The 18,372-nt window shown below is 46.8% G+C and overlaps 1 protein-coding gene across 8 annotated transcripts in view; it reads left to right on the top strand.

Annotated features, from left to right (window-relative positions):
• The window catches only part of Ankrd11 (ankyrin repeat domain containing 11), a 154,001-nt gene that overhangs the window by 35,665 nt on the left and 99,964 nt on the right, over nt 1-18,372 (top strand). Inside the window, exon 1 of one of the 8 annotated variants that reach the window (XM_058575865.1) lies at nt 3,674-14,757. The exons of 5 other annotated variants lie outside the window; for them this stretch is intronic. The gene's annotated coding sequence lies outside the window, so the exon portion shown is untranslated. Of the gene's footprint in view, nt 1-3,673; nt 14,758-18,372 lie in introns of those variants that run through there. 2 more of the 8 variants (XM_058575860.1, XM_046434668.2) reach the window with 2 other exon arrangements.

Here is an 18,372-nt window from a genome sequence, read left to right as displayed (position 1 = left end):
ATCACTAATGGTCATGTTTCTATTTAGCTTTAAAACACGGATCTCAATGACTAAAACAAAATTCATTTGCTGAGGAAGTTTTGCAAGTGTTATACCAGTGAGCCACATCCCTAGCCCAGTGGAACCGTTTTTAATCACTAGCTTAGATCAAAAAAAGAGCAATAACATAGGTACATAGGTAATTGACTTTAACCTTTTTTTCAAAAAGATGCCTGGAAGTATATTTTTCAAACCGTTAATTGATCCATTTTAAGTATATATGTTTATTGTGAAAGTGACATCACAGTGCACTTTTAGGATGTTTTTGTTTACCCACGTGGCTTCCTTGTGCCAATTTATGGTTAGTCTCTGTTCTGTTCCTAACTAGGATTCTACTACTGTTTGTAGATTTGCTTTAACACACTTGTCATCTTACCCACTTACCAGTGCAGAGATGTGCTTTATTTTTGGTTGAGTGAAGCTTTGGATTCTAACAGGGGTCGAACTGGGCATACTTTTCCTCTGGTGGGCAAATGTTAAGTACTTGGACTTGAGCCGTTCACTCAGCTGTTGAGGCAGAAACATGACTAAGACAGGAGATGAGGGAATAAGGGGAGCAGCATTCCAGCAGAACTTCATGCTTGCAGACAGGCCCTTGCTCACCCCTCATCTGGCCACAGCAGGGGCGGGCAGTGAGCTGGTGGACTTTTCTGTAGAGATCAGGATCTGTGCCAAAACCAGAGCAGTTTGGCATTGTTCTGACTCATTTTAATGGCTGACATAAGGCATACTTAGTCTCGGGTGATATAAATTGAATAGAATGTGGACTTTGGGAAGAAAGCTAGAGCGTCAAGCATGCTGAATTAGAGAAGCTAGGAATTTGGGAATGAGAGTTTGGAAATAAAAGTCACAGGAAAGGATCTGTGCCTGTAGGATCATGAGCACCTATCAAGAGTAAATATTTATATATATTGACTTGGGGTTTTTAAAAAATATTTTAGTTGTAGGTGGGCACGATACCTTTATTTATCTATATATTTATTTATTTAATAAATAAATGTATTTAATGTGTTGAGGATCGAACCCAGGGCCTCACACATGCTGGGCAAGCAGTCTACTACCACTCAGCTACAAATGCAGTCCCTGGGCTTGGGATTTAAGATGACACTTTGGGGCTGGGGTTGTGGCTCAGAGGTAGAGCACTCGCCTAGCATGCGTGAGGCACTGGGTTTGATCCTCAGCACCACATAAAAATGAAACAAAGATATTGCATCCATAACTAAAAAATAAATATCTTAAAGATGACACTTTGTACATTTAAATATTGGTCACTTAAGCATCACCGAGGACCCTAGCCACTTGCCCACCATGCAACAGTTGCAGGTGGTCCCAGCTGCACCAGTCCTGTTTCTGCATTTCATCTCTGATCCTTAGGATCTTGTTTGCCCTTCACAAAATGGGAAAAATTTGCATCTCCAGTTATAAACGTGTTGTGTTCTGAGTAGTCCTGAAGTCTGCACAGTAGAGGTTGGCAGTCATGTGAGTCTGCCCACTGCATAGAGTGTGGCCTTGTGGTTCTGGGCTGTGGCTCTGTGGGAGGAGGTGTGCTCTGTGTGAATGGAAGCAGTGCCTGCTGTTTGGCTATCTGCTCTCCCAGTCAGCATGTCCCACGCCTTTCTTTTTTCTTCTTGTTGTTCCCATCCTTCCACCATATTTTGAGTTGTTACACATTTAATTGGGATCTGAGGAAGGAATGCACAAATTTTCCAGGGTATCTTTAAGAATTGGATGGTTTGGCTGGGGTGTGGCTCAGTGGCAGAGCACTTGGTGACGTGTGAGGCACTGGGTTTGATTCTCAGCACCACATAAAAATAAACAAACAAACAAAGTTTGGCGGGGAGTGGGTGGGAAGGATTGAATGTTTTTTTTAAAGCCAGGGACTGAAGTGCACCTGGACCTATGCCATGAGACCTCTGCTCTGGGCTGCTGTCCCATAGATTTTTACCCCCCAACCCCTCTCATTTCATCCCTAAGTCCCAAGGCTGGCCTCCTCAGCCCTGGGCCTGGGTTGCCTTAGGGAACAGTGTTCACTGCAGGTTTGGTGTACCTTTCTAGAAGCAGGGCTCATAGGTAAGAGGTGGGTACTTTGAGGAGGCTTTCTCCAGCCTGGGTTCTCTTACCGCCACCCGAGGGACTCTGAAAAACGCTTGTGGTGGAAAAGGACAGTGTTGGACTTTCCCAGATTGTTGCTGAGACACATTCATAAGGGTTTAGGTGGAAGGCTGACATGGGTTCATGTGCTGGGTACACCCATGCTGCAAGAGGTTCGTCTCCGCCCCTTCTGTCCTTTTGTGGCTCATGGACTTTATGCTTCCTTAATCAGGCTTTTGGATCTTGAAGGATCATTCAGGTTGTTAGTAATAGTGAGGGTTTGTGTAAGTAAGCTGCCACTTTTGTGAACCACAGGCTGCTTTCTGACATATTTTTGACCTATTTCTACTATTTAATGCTATTATTTCAGCCCTTCTGGTTAATGCTGTGTAGGGTGAGTCTTAGGCCAGTTTGTGTACTCTGGAATTGAGACATGCTTTGGAATTGTCTGCGACGTCTTTAGGGGTGGAGTTTGATGTTATTTTGGGGTAGTTCAAAGATCACAGTTTTCCCCCTGTGAAGAGATCCCCAGGACATTACGAGTTAACCTGATCAGTTTATATCCAGACTGAATTTCTATAAAAACACATGCCTTTCCTGTGTACCTTTGCCATCTCTGCCTCCTCCCAAAAGCTCTTTTTTTTTTTTGTTTTTTCTTCCCCCACTACCCTCAGTACCAGGGGTTAAACCCAGGGGTGCTTAATCATCAAGCCACATCGCCAGCCTTTTAAAATATTTTATTAGAGACAGAGTCTTGCTGAGTTGCTTAGGGTCTCCCTAAGTTGCTGAGGCTGGGCTTGAACTTGAGATCCTCCTGCCCCAGCCTCCTAAGTTGCTGGGATTGCAGGCACCATCACGCCCTCAGGCAGAGCTCTCTCTCTTTCTTTTTTAATCCAGGGGTGCTTAATCATTGAGCCACATCCTCTTTATATTTTATTTAGAGACAGGGTCTTGCTGAGTTGCTTAGGGCCTTGCTTAGTTGCTAAGGCTGACTTTGAAATCATAATCCTCGGGTTTCAGCCTCCCCAGCTGCTGGGATGGCAGAGTTCTTTTGAGATGCCTACAGTAGCTTGAACTCCTTTATTTCAGCCCAGTCTCCTTTCTTCGAACCCTGGTTTATTTCCGTAAGAAGAAACCTCATTTAGGGTAGTTTGTGATTCTGTCAGTGAAGTAAGATGACGGTATTCTACTGTTAATCAGAAATTAGTAGTAAATTACATATAACAAGTGCTTTAATGCAAGAAAACAAAATAGTTCATAGAAAAAGTTTGAGCTGGGTGTGATGGTGGACATCTGTAATCCCAGTGGCTTGGGAGGCTGAAGCAGGAGAATCACAGGTTCCTCAGCGAGGCCTTTAGCAACCTAGTTAGACCCTGTCTCAAAATAAATAAAAAGGGCTGGGGATGTGGCTCAGTGGTACAGCACCCCTGGGTTCAATCCCCAGTAACCCCCCCCCCCAAAAAAAAAAAGTTTGATGAATGCTGAGACCTGTTTCTTGCTTCACAGTATTTAGAAGTTAATTTTGAAAAGTAGTAGTAACAATGTAATGTGTGGGTAAAGTTCTCAAGTTTTTGGATTTTAAATGATTGATTTTTGGAATAGCTGGTTTTCACCTGTTTCACCTTGGTGTGCCTGCCCCTCCTCATGGGGTGCTCACCTGGGGCTGGGTGATACCAGTCCCAGCTCATCCTGAGGCTAAGGCAGTTTGAGGCCAGCCTCAGCAAAGGATCAGTGATGTGGCTCAGTGGTAGTGTCCTGTCCCCACCCTCCTTCAATCTCCATTAAAACACACACACATGTTTAGTTTCATTTTGTGGGGAAACAACAAGCACTTAGTTGTTGCTTGGGCAGGGTCCCTCTGGCGGGAGCAGTGTAGGGAGGAGTGACAGCTGGGAGCACTGGTCTGAGTTCTTCACCTGGCTCTGCCCTCTGATTCCAGTTGTGTTGCCTGCTCTCTACTTCAGTCCATGACTCACCTAACTCAGAAGAGGGTCATGCCAGTCAAATATGTACACATAGAATGTGTATAGAATAAGTACACTGCATGTGTACATGCATGTGTTACATGTGTGTAATAATTGTGGGTGAAATACACATTCTTTGTGAGTGAGTGATATGAATATGTGCATGCAATTTAAAAGGAAATTGATTTTAAAAGATCTTTGTATTGGCCTTTCCCATCACTCTCTCTCCTTGGACTTCCTTTTTTATTTGCTGATTAGGGTAATGAAGAAGAAAGCAAGCTAGCTCATGATGGGCAGTAGCTGCTGATAGGAACTCAGTAGGGTGGTGATGTGGGCCATGCAACAAGAGCAGGCAGCACTCCGTGTCTGTGTGCAGCATCACTTGTGCACAGGTGGGTGGGGTTTGCCTGACTCCAGTCTGTATCTGCCTGGTGGCTTGTGTACCCCAATCCTCCTGGGGGGTGCTGTTCTCTTTCCTAGCACTGCTAGACCAACGCAACCTATCCAGCCTTGGCCTTTGGGAATGACTGTAGGGTATTATAAATTTCTGCAAGCATTTTTTTTTTAAATGTAAACTTTAGTAAATTTATGCAATTAAATTAGGTCTCCTTAAAGATTATTTGGAGGGTATTTTTTGTTAGTACTGGGATCCAACTCCAGATCTTGTGCATGCTAGACTGAGCTGCACTCAGCTGCACTCCTAGCCTGGCTTGTGTTTTTAATTTAAACTTTGGGCTTACGAGTTTCAATAACATGGTCGGGCATGGTGGCGCGCATCTGTAATCTCAGCAGCTCAGGAGGTTGAGGTGGGAGGATCACAAGTTCAAAACTAACTTTAGCAACTTAGCGAGGCCCTTAGCAACTCAATGAGTCCCTGTCTCTAAAATAAAATATAAAAATAAAAAGGGCTAGGGATGTGACTCAGTGGTAAGTCTCAGTGACATGGTATTAAGTTAGAACATAGATGATGGGGATTCATATGCAGATGCTGCAGTAGGTTTGTGTAGGTCAACACTGTGCAGAAGTGATGGGATTGGAGAGCTGCCCTTGAGTACTTAAGGATCGAGAGACTTTTCCTTTGGATCAGATTTTTCGGGAAGTGCTTGACCTTCCCGTAGGACTGTGTATATGCCAGCTTTATAGCTGAGACTTTATCTTTTTATATTTCTGTACAAATACATGGTTTTGCTCCCTTAGAGAAAAGGCACCCATTCAGCTTAGTGAGTTCCTTTACCAGTTGTCTGCAAGGGCCAACAGGACAGGGCACTTCCCCTCTGAGGAGCCTTACGCTCTTCACCACCACCTGCAGAGGAACTGTCTGTCCACAGGGAGTAGGTTTCACAGGAGCCTGTCAGAATAGCTTGGGAAGTGTGGTAAGGATACATGTGGGGGGTTCTAAGAACTCCTTCCCTGTGCTGAAGTCCTCCTGAGAACATGCCTGGGCTACATGATGAATGGTGATGGGAGTAGAATGGGTTGGCATAAAGGTGAAGGGCAAGCCAGGTGTGGTGTTGGCATACCTGTAATCCCAGTGGCTTGGGAGGCCGAGGCAGGAGGATTGTAAATTCAAATCCAGCCTCAGCAACTTAGTGAGGCCCTAAGCAATTCAGTTGAGACTTGTCTCTAATAAAGTATACAAAAGGGCTGGGGCTGGGGCTCGGTGGTTAAAGAACAGAATAGAACATTAGCCATTTGTTTCTTCTGCATTCCTGGAGTACACTGTGAGCCCTGCCAACCCTTCAGAGGTGGGTAGGGCCTGGTGCAGGGCAAGGAATCCTCCCAGGCAGGGTGAAGTGGAGGCCCTAGAGCAGGGCACAGGACGCATTTCCATTTCATGTATTTTCAGGTTGTGTTTGTTCTCCACTGACCACAGTGCTGTTTGTTGCACAGCCACATTCATTTTCTCTTATGAAAGAAAGTCATTCTGTGTAAAGACGATAATCCATTGGTGGTGGTACATGTTTGGTGATGTGGTGCTGTAATGGGTGAGTTCTGCAAATGCTGGGGAGATGCACTTCTGCTGGGGCAGACCCTTTTTATTTATATTTATTTTTTTGGTGGCTGGCCTTGAACTTGTGATCCCCGTGTTAGCCTCCCGATTTGCTGGAATTATAGGCGGGTGGCATGTGCCACCATGCCCTGCCGTTGATGGACTTGCAGGACTGACAGAATGTGGTGTCTGGGAGGGAAAACCTCACAGAGGTGAGTATGAGGTGGTGGGCCCAGGGAGGCGTAGTCTTTGCAGCCAAGGGTGTCTGAAGGAGAGGGCTCCTAACTGAATGGCAGAAGGGCCTGAGTCTGCAAAGGAATTGAGTGTTGGTTGGTGTGGACTGGAGGGCAGGGTAAGTGGATGCCACAGAGGCGACTGAGGCTGCCCAGAGGGCTGGTGGCCCAGTGCCATTCAGTGGGTACTGAGGGTGTAGAAGGGAACTGCAGGCTGCATCCAGAGGGATGCATAGCATGTGCTGGTTGGTATGTATTAGGGTAGTCTATGTTTAAAAACTCACAACTAGAATGGTAGCCCGAGCTGTAGGAGGTAAAGCTTAGGAGAGATGAATGGCAAGGCTCTCAGGGTAGACAGGAAGATGGAATTACTGGACAAATTAACTATCGGCAATTAGCTGTATGGCCCTCCAGAGGGAAGGAAATGCAAGGCCTGCATATCTGCGAGTGTTCTTGGGGTTGAGGTCTGTTTGGCTGTGAACTTTGGAATGAGGATAGATACAGGGTGCTGTGATTGTTGAGCTGTGGTAGCAGTGGATTGCAGAGCTGGATTGGTGCTGCGGGCTGACTTTGAACATGGAGCTTTGTGGTTGGGAAACTGGCTCTGCCTTTCCTGTGGTAATGAGCTGACCAGGATCAGTTGGAAGGAGGAGGATAACTCACCCAGATGTCTTTGTCAGTTGGGGAAGGTGGCAGGCGCTCCATTGGGGGCAGTTACGATGGGTCCTTACCCAGAGAGCGCTGCTGAGGTCAGGGCATTGGGTGAAGAGGAGCCACAGTGGCACAGAGAACATGAGTGGGAGCTGCAGCTGCTGCTACTACTGGACCCAGAGTGGACAGGGAAAGGGGAACTGAGGGTGTTGGAGGTGTGGGTGCCCCTGAGGGGCTCCCTTCACAGCTTTTGATGGCCTGGCGGCCAGAATTGACCCTATCCCAAAGCCCCTCTTCCCCATGCAGACTGTGTGATGAGCCTTGTTGTTCCTTCTCCTTAGAGTGTAGCTTACGCCTTGGGTGTGCTCAGAGTTTGTATTAGACCTGTGAGGACAACACACATGCTTACTGGGGCCTCAGTCTGGGACAGGGCAAAGGGTATCCCTTGTTGAAGGCACTGTGCCACAAATGCCCTCCAGGCAGTGGATGCATGGCCACACAGGCAGTGTGGGTCTTCTACCCATCTTCCCTTACATTTGTCTCAGGGTCCATTGTTTGATAATGCACCTGACTGGGGACTGATAAGGATTTCTTAACCCCTGTATGAAGTACAATCAGAAAGAGGCCTTTTTAAGGTTAGTGGGACATTTTTAAAGAGCATTTTCTCTGAGACTGATTCTCAGTGTGATCCCCTTTGAAAAACAAAACAACACAAGCTCAAACTCCCTTGTTGCCTGCTGCTCCTTTGCTCAAGGGTGTATGCTAGGCCAGTCTCCCCCCCACTCCCCAATGAAAGCTTTGTTATAAAAAAAAAAAAAGCACTCTATTTTAGTGAAGGAGATGTTGGGCTGTCACAGCAAGGCTTCAGGTGGAAGGCAGGGTTGTCACTGTCTGTCATGGTGGCTGAGCGGGAGCTGGATACTGCAGGCTCAGGCACTGATTCCTGGTGTATTTGGGGATGATCTCTTAGTTTCCCTGGAATCCAGATAAGCTTGATTTTCTCCATCAGTGGGATGACTTGAACATGTTGGTGCTTCATGTTTAAGTGGGTAAAGCACTCTCCTTGCTGTGTTGGCTAATGCTGCACCACAGTCAGACCAGACATATCAGGCCTTAGTTCTCTTGAAGGAATTGCTGTTGATTGTTGCCAGCCCACCCCAGGGAGTGCAGTACACATGTGACCACACACCACGAATGCCTGGACCTACCCAGCACTTGGAGGCCCACAGGACCAGGACTTTGAGCTTTCCAGGGACTGAATGTGAACCTGAGTGAATCATCAGTACATTGGCTGCTGATGGGGTGCTGTCTTCTGTATGTTCTGCCTGTTTCTTTAAACAGTAGTTCCTGAGCTTAAGCCCCACAATGTAGGTTTACTGGTTTCTTGTTTATAACAGTGGATTTCTGTTTGGAGGTTCCAGAAGTAGTTTTGCATTCTGGTCAACCCAGAGGTGGTACAGGATGGCTGCATCCTCCTTGGTTGTGGAGGGACCATGGAGAAGGGGAGTGTGGTAGCAATTTGTCCGTCTTGTCCTGTTGCTCTGGTTGGGTTTCAGGAGTAGTCCAGGCATGGCCGAGGGCCAGGCCTCAGTAGGCAGTAGGGTTGCTGATGTTGACAGCTCACCCTTCCGACACCCACTCCTCAAGAAGGCTGTTGGCACCTTCTGAAACCCAAAGAAAGAATGTCTCCATGTTTAGCTTCTCTTGTCAGCAAGTCTTTCCTATACAAGAAACTTGGGTGAGTTTGTTCACAGTTCTCATTCAGGGAGAAATTATAACCAGAGCATACTCAGGGTACGGAAGCTTATCACAAAGATCAAAACTTTTGCTTGCTACCTTTCAAAACGTAGGGTCTCAATACAGAGTGTTGTTTATTCTGCTTATCATTAAAAAATTGCATAGCAAAATATCCTGTTTGGCATCTTGTTGCTACTTTATGTAGGAGCACAAAAATCACATAGCTGCCTTCCTTGGCAAAACACTTGGACTCTTCATGCCGCTTGTCCCAGCTGCCTTGAGTTTGAGTGTCTCGCAGCTGCACCTTGGACCTCAGCCTGACCGCCCTGAGTGGACGGGGATCCTGTCTTCCCATTTCTCCATCCCTGGGGACTTGTGGATGGTCTGCTCCCTGGGGTCTTGTGGTCGGTCTGCATGGCTCTGTTCAGTCTGTTCTCTGGCAGTGTGCTTTTAGTGGCCGTTGGACTCTCGCTCCACCCCTCTCATGCGCACACCTGCCTCTTCATGTGCCTTGATCACAGACCTTTGCCTTTTATTCACTTAATTCATCCCATTTCCATATGTTTCGATGCAGAGCGGGGTGTTCCCCATCCTCAGAGTGATGTCCCTGGCACCTTGCTCTCCTGCTTGCAGGACCCAGTGGGGAGCTTGGTTTGGGGGAGCCTGTTGCTTAGAGTCTCCACATGTGTGGGTGGTGTTGAAGTGTGTTGTGCTAGAGGAGGATGTGTGCAGTGGGATTGGAGCACTCTGCTGCTGTGTCTTCACTGACTAGAGAGCACCCGGTGCCCTGGTGCTTATTTGTGTTGATGATAGATAAGTTTAATTTGCAGTATTTCACATATGAAAACTTTTCTGGCTAGAGGGGATATTAATATTTATCTTTGTCACAAAGAAGGCACCAGTGATGCTGCATTGGAGTGTTCAGCTGTGGTGACACATGCAATCAGGAGCACTCAGGCCAAGCCTTGAGGTTTGGAGCATTTGCAGGCTGACCAGGGCTGCAGAAGGGAGTGGGGCACAGACCTCTCTGCTGCTGGGGAGACTCTGCATTCCTGGTGGACAGTGGGGAGGAGAGTGGTAGATCAAAAGAGCTGACCTTTTGTTGGTCAAAACCCTCCTGAAGTTCTTTTGGAGAGTCTTGGCTCTTGGAGAGTCCTGCATCGTATAGTCCAGCGGGTGAAAAATAATTTGTTTTGGCTTAAAACCTAGAGATATGGAGATATAGGTGGAGATCAAGGTGGACAGAACTGTGTCCGGAGGAGCTGTGAGTAGAGAGAGGTTTCTACAACTATTGTTACTCAGGACCAGATTTGGGCAGACTTTCTCCAGAAGGAAGCCTGTCTACGGCAGACCTGACCAGAACAATTGTAGAGTTTATTTGGGGGTTCAGGGTTCTCAGTCCATAGACAGCCCAGCTCCATTCCTCGCAGCTCAAGATGAGGCAGAACATCATGCGAAGGGAAGCAGCTTACATGATGATCTGGAAGGAGAGAGAGAGACACACACACACACACACACACTCTCTCTCCGCATGCCAGATACAAAATATACACCCCAAATCCATGCCCCCAGGGACTCACCTCCTCCAGCTAACCCTACAAGCCTGTAGCTACCACTCAGTTAATCCCATCAGGTAAATTAATTCACTGTGATTGTGTTAAGGGTCTGAAACCCAGTCTTTTTTCCTCTAAACCTTGTGTTGACTTACACGGGAGCTTCTGGGGGACACCTAATATCTAAACCATAAGATGACTTTCTGAGATGAAATGTAAGAAGAATGTTCCAGAGTTCTCTACTCCTCCATCACATCCAAAAGCAGTTTTTATTTACATTCATTAACTTTAGAAAACTGTGTAGAATGTTGGAATTGAGTCCTTGGCGAGAAGACACAAACTGGCATTTTTTACGGTACTCCTGTCTGTGGATTATGTCTCACCATTATCTGAAGAGAGTTGTCCTCAGCTTGCTGTACCCCTACACCTGCATGCTTCTGTCGTGTATGCATTTCTTTCTGTCCTTGACAGCTCCTGCAGAGTTTGTACTGAATCTCAACATTATGAAATCTCCCTGAGGAGAATTTCAGGCCTTTCAAACCCCTCTCATATTGTTGAATTCATGTTTATTACTTTTTTAGAAAAAACATTTTGGTGGGATCTTAATCACACCTGATCTTGACTTTGCTTCTACTGCAAGGATTGTTAACTTCTAGACTGAGCTTGGAGTTGTTTAGATTAGATATTGGTTTGAAGTCTGGCAGCTAATGCACTGTCAGGCTGAGATCTTGGGTGACTTCAGGAGAGCTCTTTGCAAAGACAGGACAGCAAAGAGACAGGAGCCTTTTCAAAGAGTGGCCTTTTCAAAGAGTGGCTGTGATTGGCTGGCACTTTGGGGTCTGAAGTAGGTTGCCATATGCAACCTCAGCCCCCATTTAATTTTTAGTTGTAGATGGACACGATACCTTTATTTTATTAGTTTTTTTTTTTAATGTGATGCTGGGGATCAAATCCAGTGCCTCACATGTGCTAGGCAAGTGCACTACCACTGAACCCCAAACCCAGCCCCACCATTTAATTTTTAATTGTGCAGAGTGTGTGCACTTTTTTTTTTTTTTTTGGTGCTGGGGATTGAACCCAGAACCTTGTGCATACAAGGCAAGCCCTCTACCAACTGAGCTAATCCTCAGGTACAATCAGGTCTGTCCTTTGAAATAATTGTTTTGTTTTGAAGGATTTTTTTTTTAAAATGATTTTGCATTTGTTACTCTGTGGCAGAATATATTTTGACTTGGGGTTTGCAAGACCTTAAAAAGGTCTGTGTAATAGAGTGTGTTTTGAGAACTTATTTAGCATCTTCAGAATGAACACACATTTAGATGTTGGCACATGCGCAGCACAATTACTTTATTTTTTTTTGGTACCAGGGATTGAACTCAGGGGCATTTGACCACTAAGCCACATCCCAAGCCCTGTTTTGTTATTTTACTTAGAGACAGGATCTTGCTGAGTTGCTTAGTGCCTCATCATTGTTGAGGCTGGCTTTGAGCTCACCATCCTCCTGTCTCAGCCTCCCGAGCTGCTGGGATTATAGGTGTGCGCCACTGCATCTGGCTAAGAAAGAACTTTATTTTTAAGTAATTGCTATCTACACTCCTTTTTTTAAAAAAAATGTTTTTTAGGTATAGATGAACACAATACCTTTATTTCATTTATTTATTTTTATGAGGTGCTGAGAGTTTGGAGAACTCAATGCCTCACATGTGTGAGGCAAGTGCTCCACCGCTGAGCTACGACCCCAGACCCACATTCTCTGTTTTCTGCTTCCATCTTCCAACAGCCACACTGGCATCAGCATACATGCATTGCAGCCCAGGCATACATAGGCTTACTGTTGGTGCTGTCTGGAGGAAGGTGGGGCCCCTCTGTTTTCATGCCTCTCCAGGTGGGGCCAGGACAATTTCTGCAGGCTCTCCGGGGCCTTTGCCCACATGGATGTTAGAACAGGGCCCTTATTCTGTACTTCATGTTGTCTGTGGTAGACTGCTTTTCCTAGTTCCACTTTTATTTGCCTCTGCCCTGTGGGAACATTTCCACTTTGTACTGATAAAAGTTGTAAGATGTTCATAGTTTAACAACCGAATTCTTTAACTGGAAGCCTGGTGATGTGAATCATCCCATTTTCCCTAGACTACCAGAGAGTAAAAGGCAGGTTGTCTGGATGTGGGGGCAACTCTGGGATTTAGACTTTGGTCTCGAAGTGCTATAATTGCCTGTGTGTCTCTTGATTCTTTACTAGACTCTTCATGCAATAAGTTGTAGATCACAGAGTTCAAAGCTAAAAGCCAAGAGGAGCAAGGTGCCATCCATGGTGGCCTTATGTTCAGAAAATTCGTGCAGTAGGGTGGAGCCTGTTCCCCTGGGGCTGGCACTACCTAGACCTTGGTGAGAGTACAGCTTATAGTGTCTAGTGATTTGGATCGAGTGCCCTGAAGATTCTAAGGACGATAGCTAGAAAGCTGTGGTCTTTGTAGCATCAGTGTAGTTGAAGGCCAGAGTGTGTTTCTCTTTGCTCGTATTGTGGCTGTACTCAAAGCCTGGATGATTGAGGGCTCCAAGGATGTGTCACAGTGCTTTTTCAGTTGGCTTTCCTTTCCTTTCCCTTCCCTTCCCTCCTCCCCTCCCCTCTTTCTGGTGTACTGGGGATTGAATCAGGGACACTTTACTGAGCTGCACCCCAGCCCTTTCTTGGTTAGAGGCAGGGAGGGTCTCCCTAAGTTGCTCAGGCTGACCTGGAACTTTTGACCCTCCTGCCTCATCTGGAGTGATAGGGGTGCGCCTAGGCCCATTTCAGGTGGTTTTTTCACCCTCCACTCAGCTTGTTATTACACAGAGAACTTGGGCACTTAGAGTTTTTCCTTTGGTACGGTTTTTAATATTAAGAGGGCACATTTGATTATTATCTTCATACAAGTAAACACTTTAATTTTTTAGTTTACTGTTGCCTGCTTTAAAATGGTTATATATTCAGAGGCCCATAGTTATCTCTGCTTAAAAAGTGAATCGTTCAAATGTCAAGAACAGAAAAGCAGAAATAGATCCAAGTATTTATAGATGGTTACACATGAAAGAGGGTTTATGTCTAATCAGTAAAAGAAGAACAGGTTGTTCAATAAATGATGTTGACAAACTGCTTAAGTATTTGTGTAAAAATGATTGTATGCCTACAACATAATATACACTAAATTAAATTCTCATTGTATTACATGCTCAGAAAATGAAATAAAAAATATTGAAGAGTAAAAAAAAAAAGTGAATCGTTCAAAAACTTTTTCTGTTTACTAAGAAGAGTGGGATCTGTATGACCCTTGGAGCCCTCTCTGGCCTCTTCTGTTGCCACTCCTTTCAGTGACTCTGCCTCTGATTCACTGTCATGCTGTGGCCACTTTACTTTACCTTCAAAATGAGGAGGCAACACTGCGAGGACATACCAGAGGGTACGGAGTTTGATGGCTGTTATGATTCGGACTTTGCCCATGTTGGTTGGGTGATCTTGGGTACCTTCTAATAGCTGCTAGTATTCGTGTCCCCACCCCCTGGGGACGGGGGTTACTGGGATTGAACTCTCTGGGGCACTCTACCACTGAGCCACATCCCCAGCCCTATTTTGTATTTTATTTAGAGACGGGGTTTCACTGAGTTTCTTAGCACCTCGCCATTATTGATGCTGCCTTTGAACTCGCAATCCTCCTGTCTCAGCTTCCCAAGCCGCCTTGACTTATAGGCATGGCTTCTAGTATTCTTAGTTTGTCAATTGTATGACGGAAAGTTCCTAGGTATAAAATATAAGATGAAGATATTGAAGTTAATAACATTTCTAGATACCAGCAACAATGAGTGTTCATGAACATTGGTTGGTTGGTTGGTTGTGGTACTAGGGATTGAATCCAGGTCCTCATGAGTGCTCTACCCTTGAGCTACATCCCAGTACCCACCCCCACTCCCTTTTGAGACGGGAACTTGCTTGGTTGCCCTTAGTTGCCCAGACTTTTGATCCTGCTGCAGAAGGAGAGGCCGTGACTACTGTGGTGTACATGCACTTTGGGTCTGCACCATCACTTTCCCGTCAGCCTTGTTGCTACGGCCCTTCCCGAAAGACTACACTTCTTTAAAAATAAACCACACTTGGCTGCCCCTCAGTCCGTGGGCAGTGCTCTCTGAGGCTATGTGTGATGCTGGCTATTAGGAAACATGTGCCTCTTCTGTTTGAATTGCTGTTGTTGAAGAGTTGCGTTTCCAGAAGAAGAGTATGGACCCTCGTGGGCAACAGACATTTTAATTTTTACTCCATGTTCGAGATGGAGAGTGTCCCTTTGCTGGGGGTGGGTTACGGTCATCACTGGGAGGACATGTGTATGTTCACAGGTTCTGCTCACAGCTGTGCCTGCTGGCTGATGGATGGGCCAACACAACCACGGCAGCAACGCAGACCATCCTTCCGCAAGCTTGTGGTGATTCAGAGGAGGAGTCTTGCCAGCATATTGAATTAAATGCAGCAGGTGAAGTAAAAAAAGACCTCTGATTCCTTGAGCCGGCACATTGAAGGCACACTTACAAGTGCAGGGGTGGGTACTGGGGCTTGGGAGGTAGTTGCTACGTGCCCACTGGGCTGTGTGTCCTCAAAGTACGTGGTCTTACCTGCTGAGAAACATCACCTGCCTTCGAATCCTGCTTTATCTGCCCTCCTCAGGGGCATTTCCCATCACCTTTGGTGTTCTTGTGCAGTTGTGTGGTCGTACCAGTTAGACCCTAGCTTTGGGGCTCCGTCCTGTTTCTGGGGTCCTAGCAGTTTCTCCATCTCATGCTTCGTTGCTTTAGTTGTTGGATGCTCACCAGACATTAGATCATCAGACTCAGAGGCCTTGGTTTTTAGACTGCATGTGGGTGGTGCACCTGTGTGAGCTTGGTGCTGCCGTGCCTGGTGCGGAAGGGCCTGGCCTTGCCCTGCAGAGCGTGTGCTGGGCCCTGGCAGTCACGCTGTGGAATGTGTGGGAAAGGGCTGTTGCCAGCATATTGAGCTGTCCTTGAGCTGATCCCTGGGGACGGCACCTCGTGTCTGCGCATGCTTACCTTGGGGATTCTGCTGCAGCAGTGAAGCAGACCCACTGCTCTGGTACTCCTGGATGTGATGCCTTTAGTAGAATCTGCACATATTTATGGCTTTTCCTAAGTGAGGCTTCTCTGCCTTACTTTGTGGGGAAGGGAAGAAAGATTTTTCAGTTTAGAGGGAACTATCTTTGTTGGGATTATTGCATAACTATAATTGGAGGTTTGGTCTTTGTGGGCCAGGTCATTGATTGCTTATTAGATCTTTTTGGGAAGCACAAAAAGAAATAACAGTTTTGTGACCCTCACCCCCAGAAATGCAGAACGCAGAGCATCCTGAGGAAGTGGAAGTGTGCAGGACATAAACTGTGATGATCCTTTGAGTCTTTGAAATGCCTTGGGCCTGCTCCTGTGTAGTCCTTTGTCTCTTCTGGGCCTGCTTCTCTCTATGGGTGGAGCAGGCTAGGTAGTGGTAGGTAGGGGTCTTCAGTTTCCTGTGGGTAATACACCTCACTTATCTTCCTGGTGGAGTCTCCTCTTTACTATGGTTAAAGGAAAGAGTTGAATGTTGCTAATCTTGTGCGTAGATGTAGCTGCTTTCTTCTCTTAGGTTGTGTCAGCACTGGGGCCAGCAAGGTGGCTCGTGGCACTTTTGTTTGTGTTGTTCCTGTAGGAGGGCTTCTAGCCTAATAGTCTAGTCTTCCTTGAGTTGACAGAACAGTATTTTGAAAGCCTCATTGTTAGTACAAGGTGGAGACAAAAAAGGATATATAACTTGGCCTGTGCAGCCAGAGAGCTCCAGAAGCAGCAAGTGTGGAGTGGAGGAAAGGATACTGCTTGGGCCACATACGGTTCATGAGTAAGGCAGGACCACGGGGTTTAGGAAGAAGCTCAAGGTCAGGAGGGCTTCTTAATAATACTGTGTGCATTATTCCATTTCTGATTCTCTGTCTAAGCTACATTTATTTGTGGTGAATTTTCATCTTTTTGAAAGATGTTGACTGATGAGAAGGGTGCAGGGTGCTGAGAGGCTGAGGGTGGAGCACGGTTCCCGATGGTGATGTATGTGTGAAGCAGCCTGTGTCATGTTTGTTAACACAGCCAGTTGTACTGTGTGTGTGTGTGTTTTAAATATCAAGGATTGAGCTCAGAGGCACTCAACTACTGAGCCACATCCCCAGCCCTGTATTGTATTTTATTTAGAGATGGTCTCACTGAGTTGCTCAGTGCCTTGCTGTTGCTGAGGCTGGCTTTGAACTTGTGATCCTCCTGTCTTAGCCTCTCAAGCCTCTAGGATTATAGGCTTGTGCCACTGCGCCCAGCAAGTTGTGCACTCTTTGGTTCTTTATCACCTGGAAGTTCCCTGTGCTGTGACTGTGTGTGTACACACAGCCATGGGACTATGTGACAGTGTTGGGCTCTGAGGCTGCAGTGATCAGCAACAGGAGCCACCTTTAGGTGCTTATGAGCTTTTGGAGAAGGGCTCCCAGATATAGTGGTGACATAGGGTAGAAATATAAAAGCCACCCATGTCCACCTTATACAACGTGAAAAATGCTGTATAGAGAAGGATGTCAAGATCTGAGCTTGATTTTGAAGACTTAATAGGAGTTTTCCAAGTGTGCAGAGTGGTAAAAAGGGCCGGGTAGGAGGAGGGTCTCTCCTAAATTAAAAGATGTTTGAAGTTGTTTGGAGACCGACCGTTCAAAGTCACATGCGCCAGTGGCCGTCCTGGGAGCTGCAGCAGGGATGCACCTACCTCCGCACAGCCCACCAGTGAAAAGCACTGAGCCACCACATGGAGGACCCTTTGCTCCAGCCTGTTTGTGTACCCCTGAGCACGTCCTCATGTGTCCTGCGTGTCTCATGTGGGCATGGAGGTTGAAAACCTCAGACATATTCCTTGTCAGCCCGGTGGCCTCCATAGACCAGAGAATGTAGACGAGAGGTGTGTTAGATGTGGCAAACCCAATTCTCAGCAGTGTGGGTGATAAGTTAGGTGGTGTGTGGAGTTGGGGTGGAGGTAATGCAGGAGGAGCATTGAGGTGCTGTCGAGTTAGAAGAGGTGAGGGCAGTGTGGTAACAGGAAGGAGATGGTGATCTTTAGGAGCTGGGCATGGCGGGCATGTTGGATTTTGGTATTGAGGGAGAAGGGGCTCCATTTCCAGTTGGGAAGAATGCCTGGACAGGGGCACCTGAGGCAGGACAGGAGTGCAGGAAGAACAGTGGTCTGAGCTAGGTATGTGCTGTGTCTATGAGGAGGGCAGTTGCAGTGGGAGGTCATTTCTCTCTCCCTTACCCCCCACTCCCACACATCCTGTAGTGCTAGGGATTGAACCCAGGGCCTTGTGCATGCCAGGCAAGCACTCTACCAACTGAGTTATATCCCCAGCCCAGGAAGTCATCTCTGGTGGACAGTGACCCATGAATTCAGGAGGGATTTTTCTGACCTGCAGTAGGAATTAAATAGCATAGTAGTTAAAACCACACAGGCTGAAGAGATGGAGAAAGCAAGAGGTAAAGAGCAGGTGAGAAGAAGCCCTCATAAGCGAGCGAAAGCAGGAGAAGCAGGGAGTGGCCTGGAGTCAGTGAGTATTCTGTTGGATGACCACTGCCGCAAGTCCCCTTCAGAGCCTGTTTTGTTCCTGGGTTATGTGGAGAGTTACCTGAGCCTGCCCTGTCTTTTGGAGGTGTAAATTATTTCTTTGCATTGTGCTGGTATTGGGCCAGGGAGGCTTTGCCAGTTACAGCCTTAAAATGCTCTCCAGGATCCCCTGACAGCAGCATGTGGATTGGCAGAGGACACGTGGCCATCGTGGACCCAGGCTCTGAAGCTGGAGCGTGGCCCCGGCTTTAGGCTAGTTATTCAGTCTCTCAGAACTTAGTTTCTCACAAGAACATGGAGACACCTCTGACGTGCTGTGATGAGGGCTCTGTAACACCATGTGCAGGGGCGGTGCTTGCTGCCCCACCGGGACTGCAGGGCTGTTGCACAAGCTCTTATACCCGTGCTTGTGCCAGGATGCCCTAGCCCCCCATGTGACCATGAGCAGGCAGCCCTCGAGCAG

The sequence above is a fragment of the Marmota monax genome, unplaced genomic scaffold (genome assembly GCF_021218885.2).
Source record: "Marmota monax isolate L192 unplaced genomic scaffold, Marmota_monax_Labrador192_F-V1.1 WCK01_AAM20220418_F8-fsc00024, whole genome shotgun sequence".
Classification (NCBI taxonomy): Eukaryota; Metazoa; Chordata; class Mammalia; order Rodentia; family Sciuridae; genus Marmota; species Marmota monax.
The sequence above is the reverse complement of the archived record's forward strand: the minus strand, read 5'-3'. Positions and strand labels throughout refer to the sequence as shown.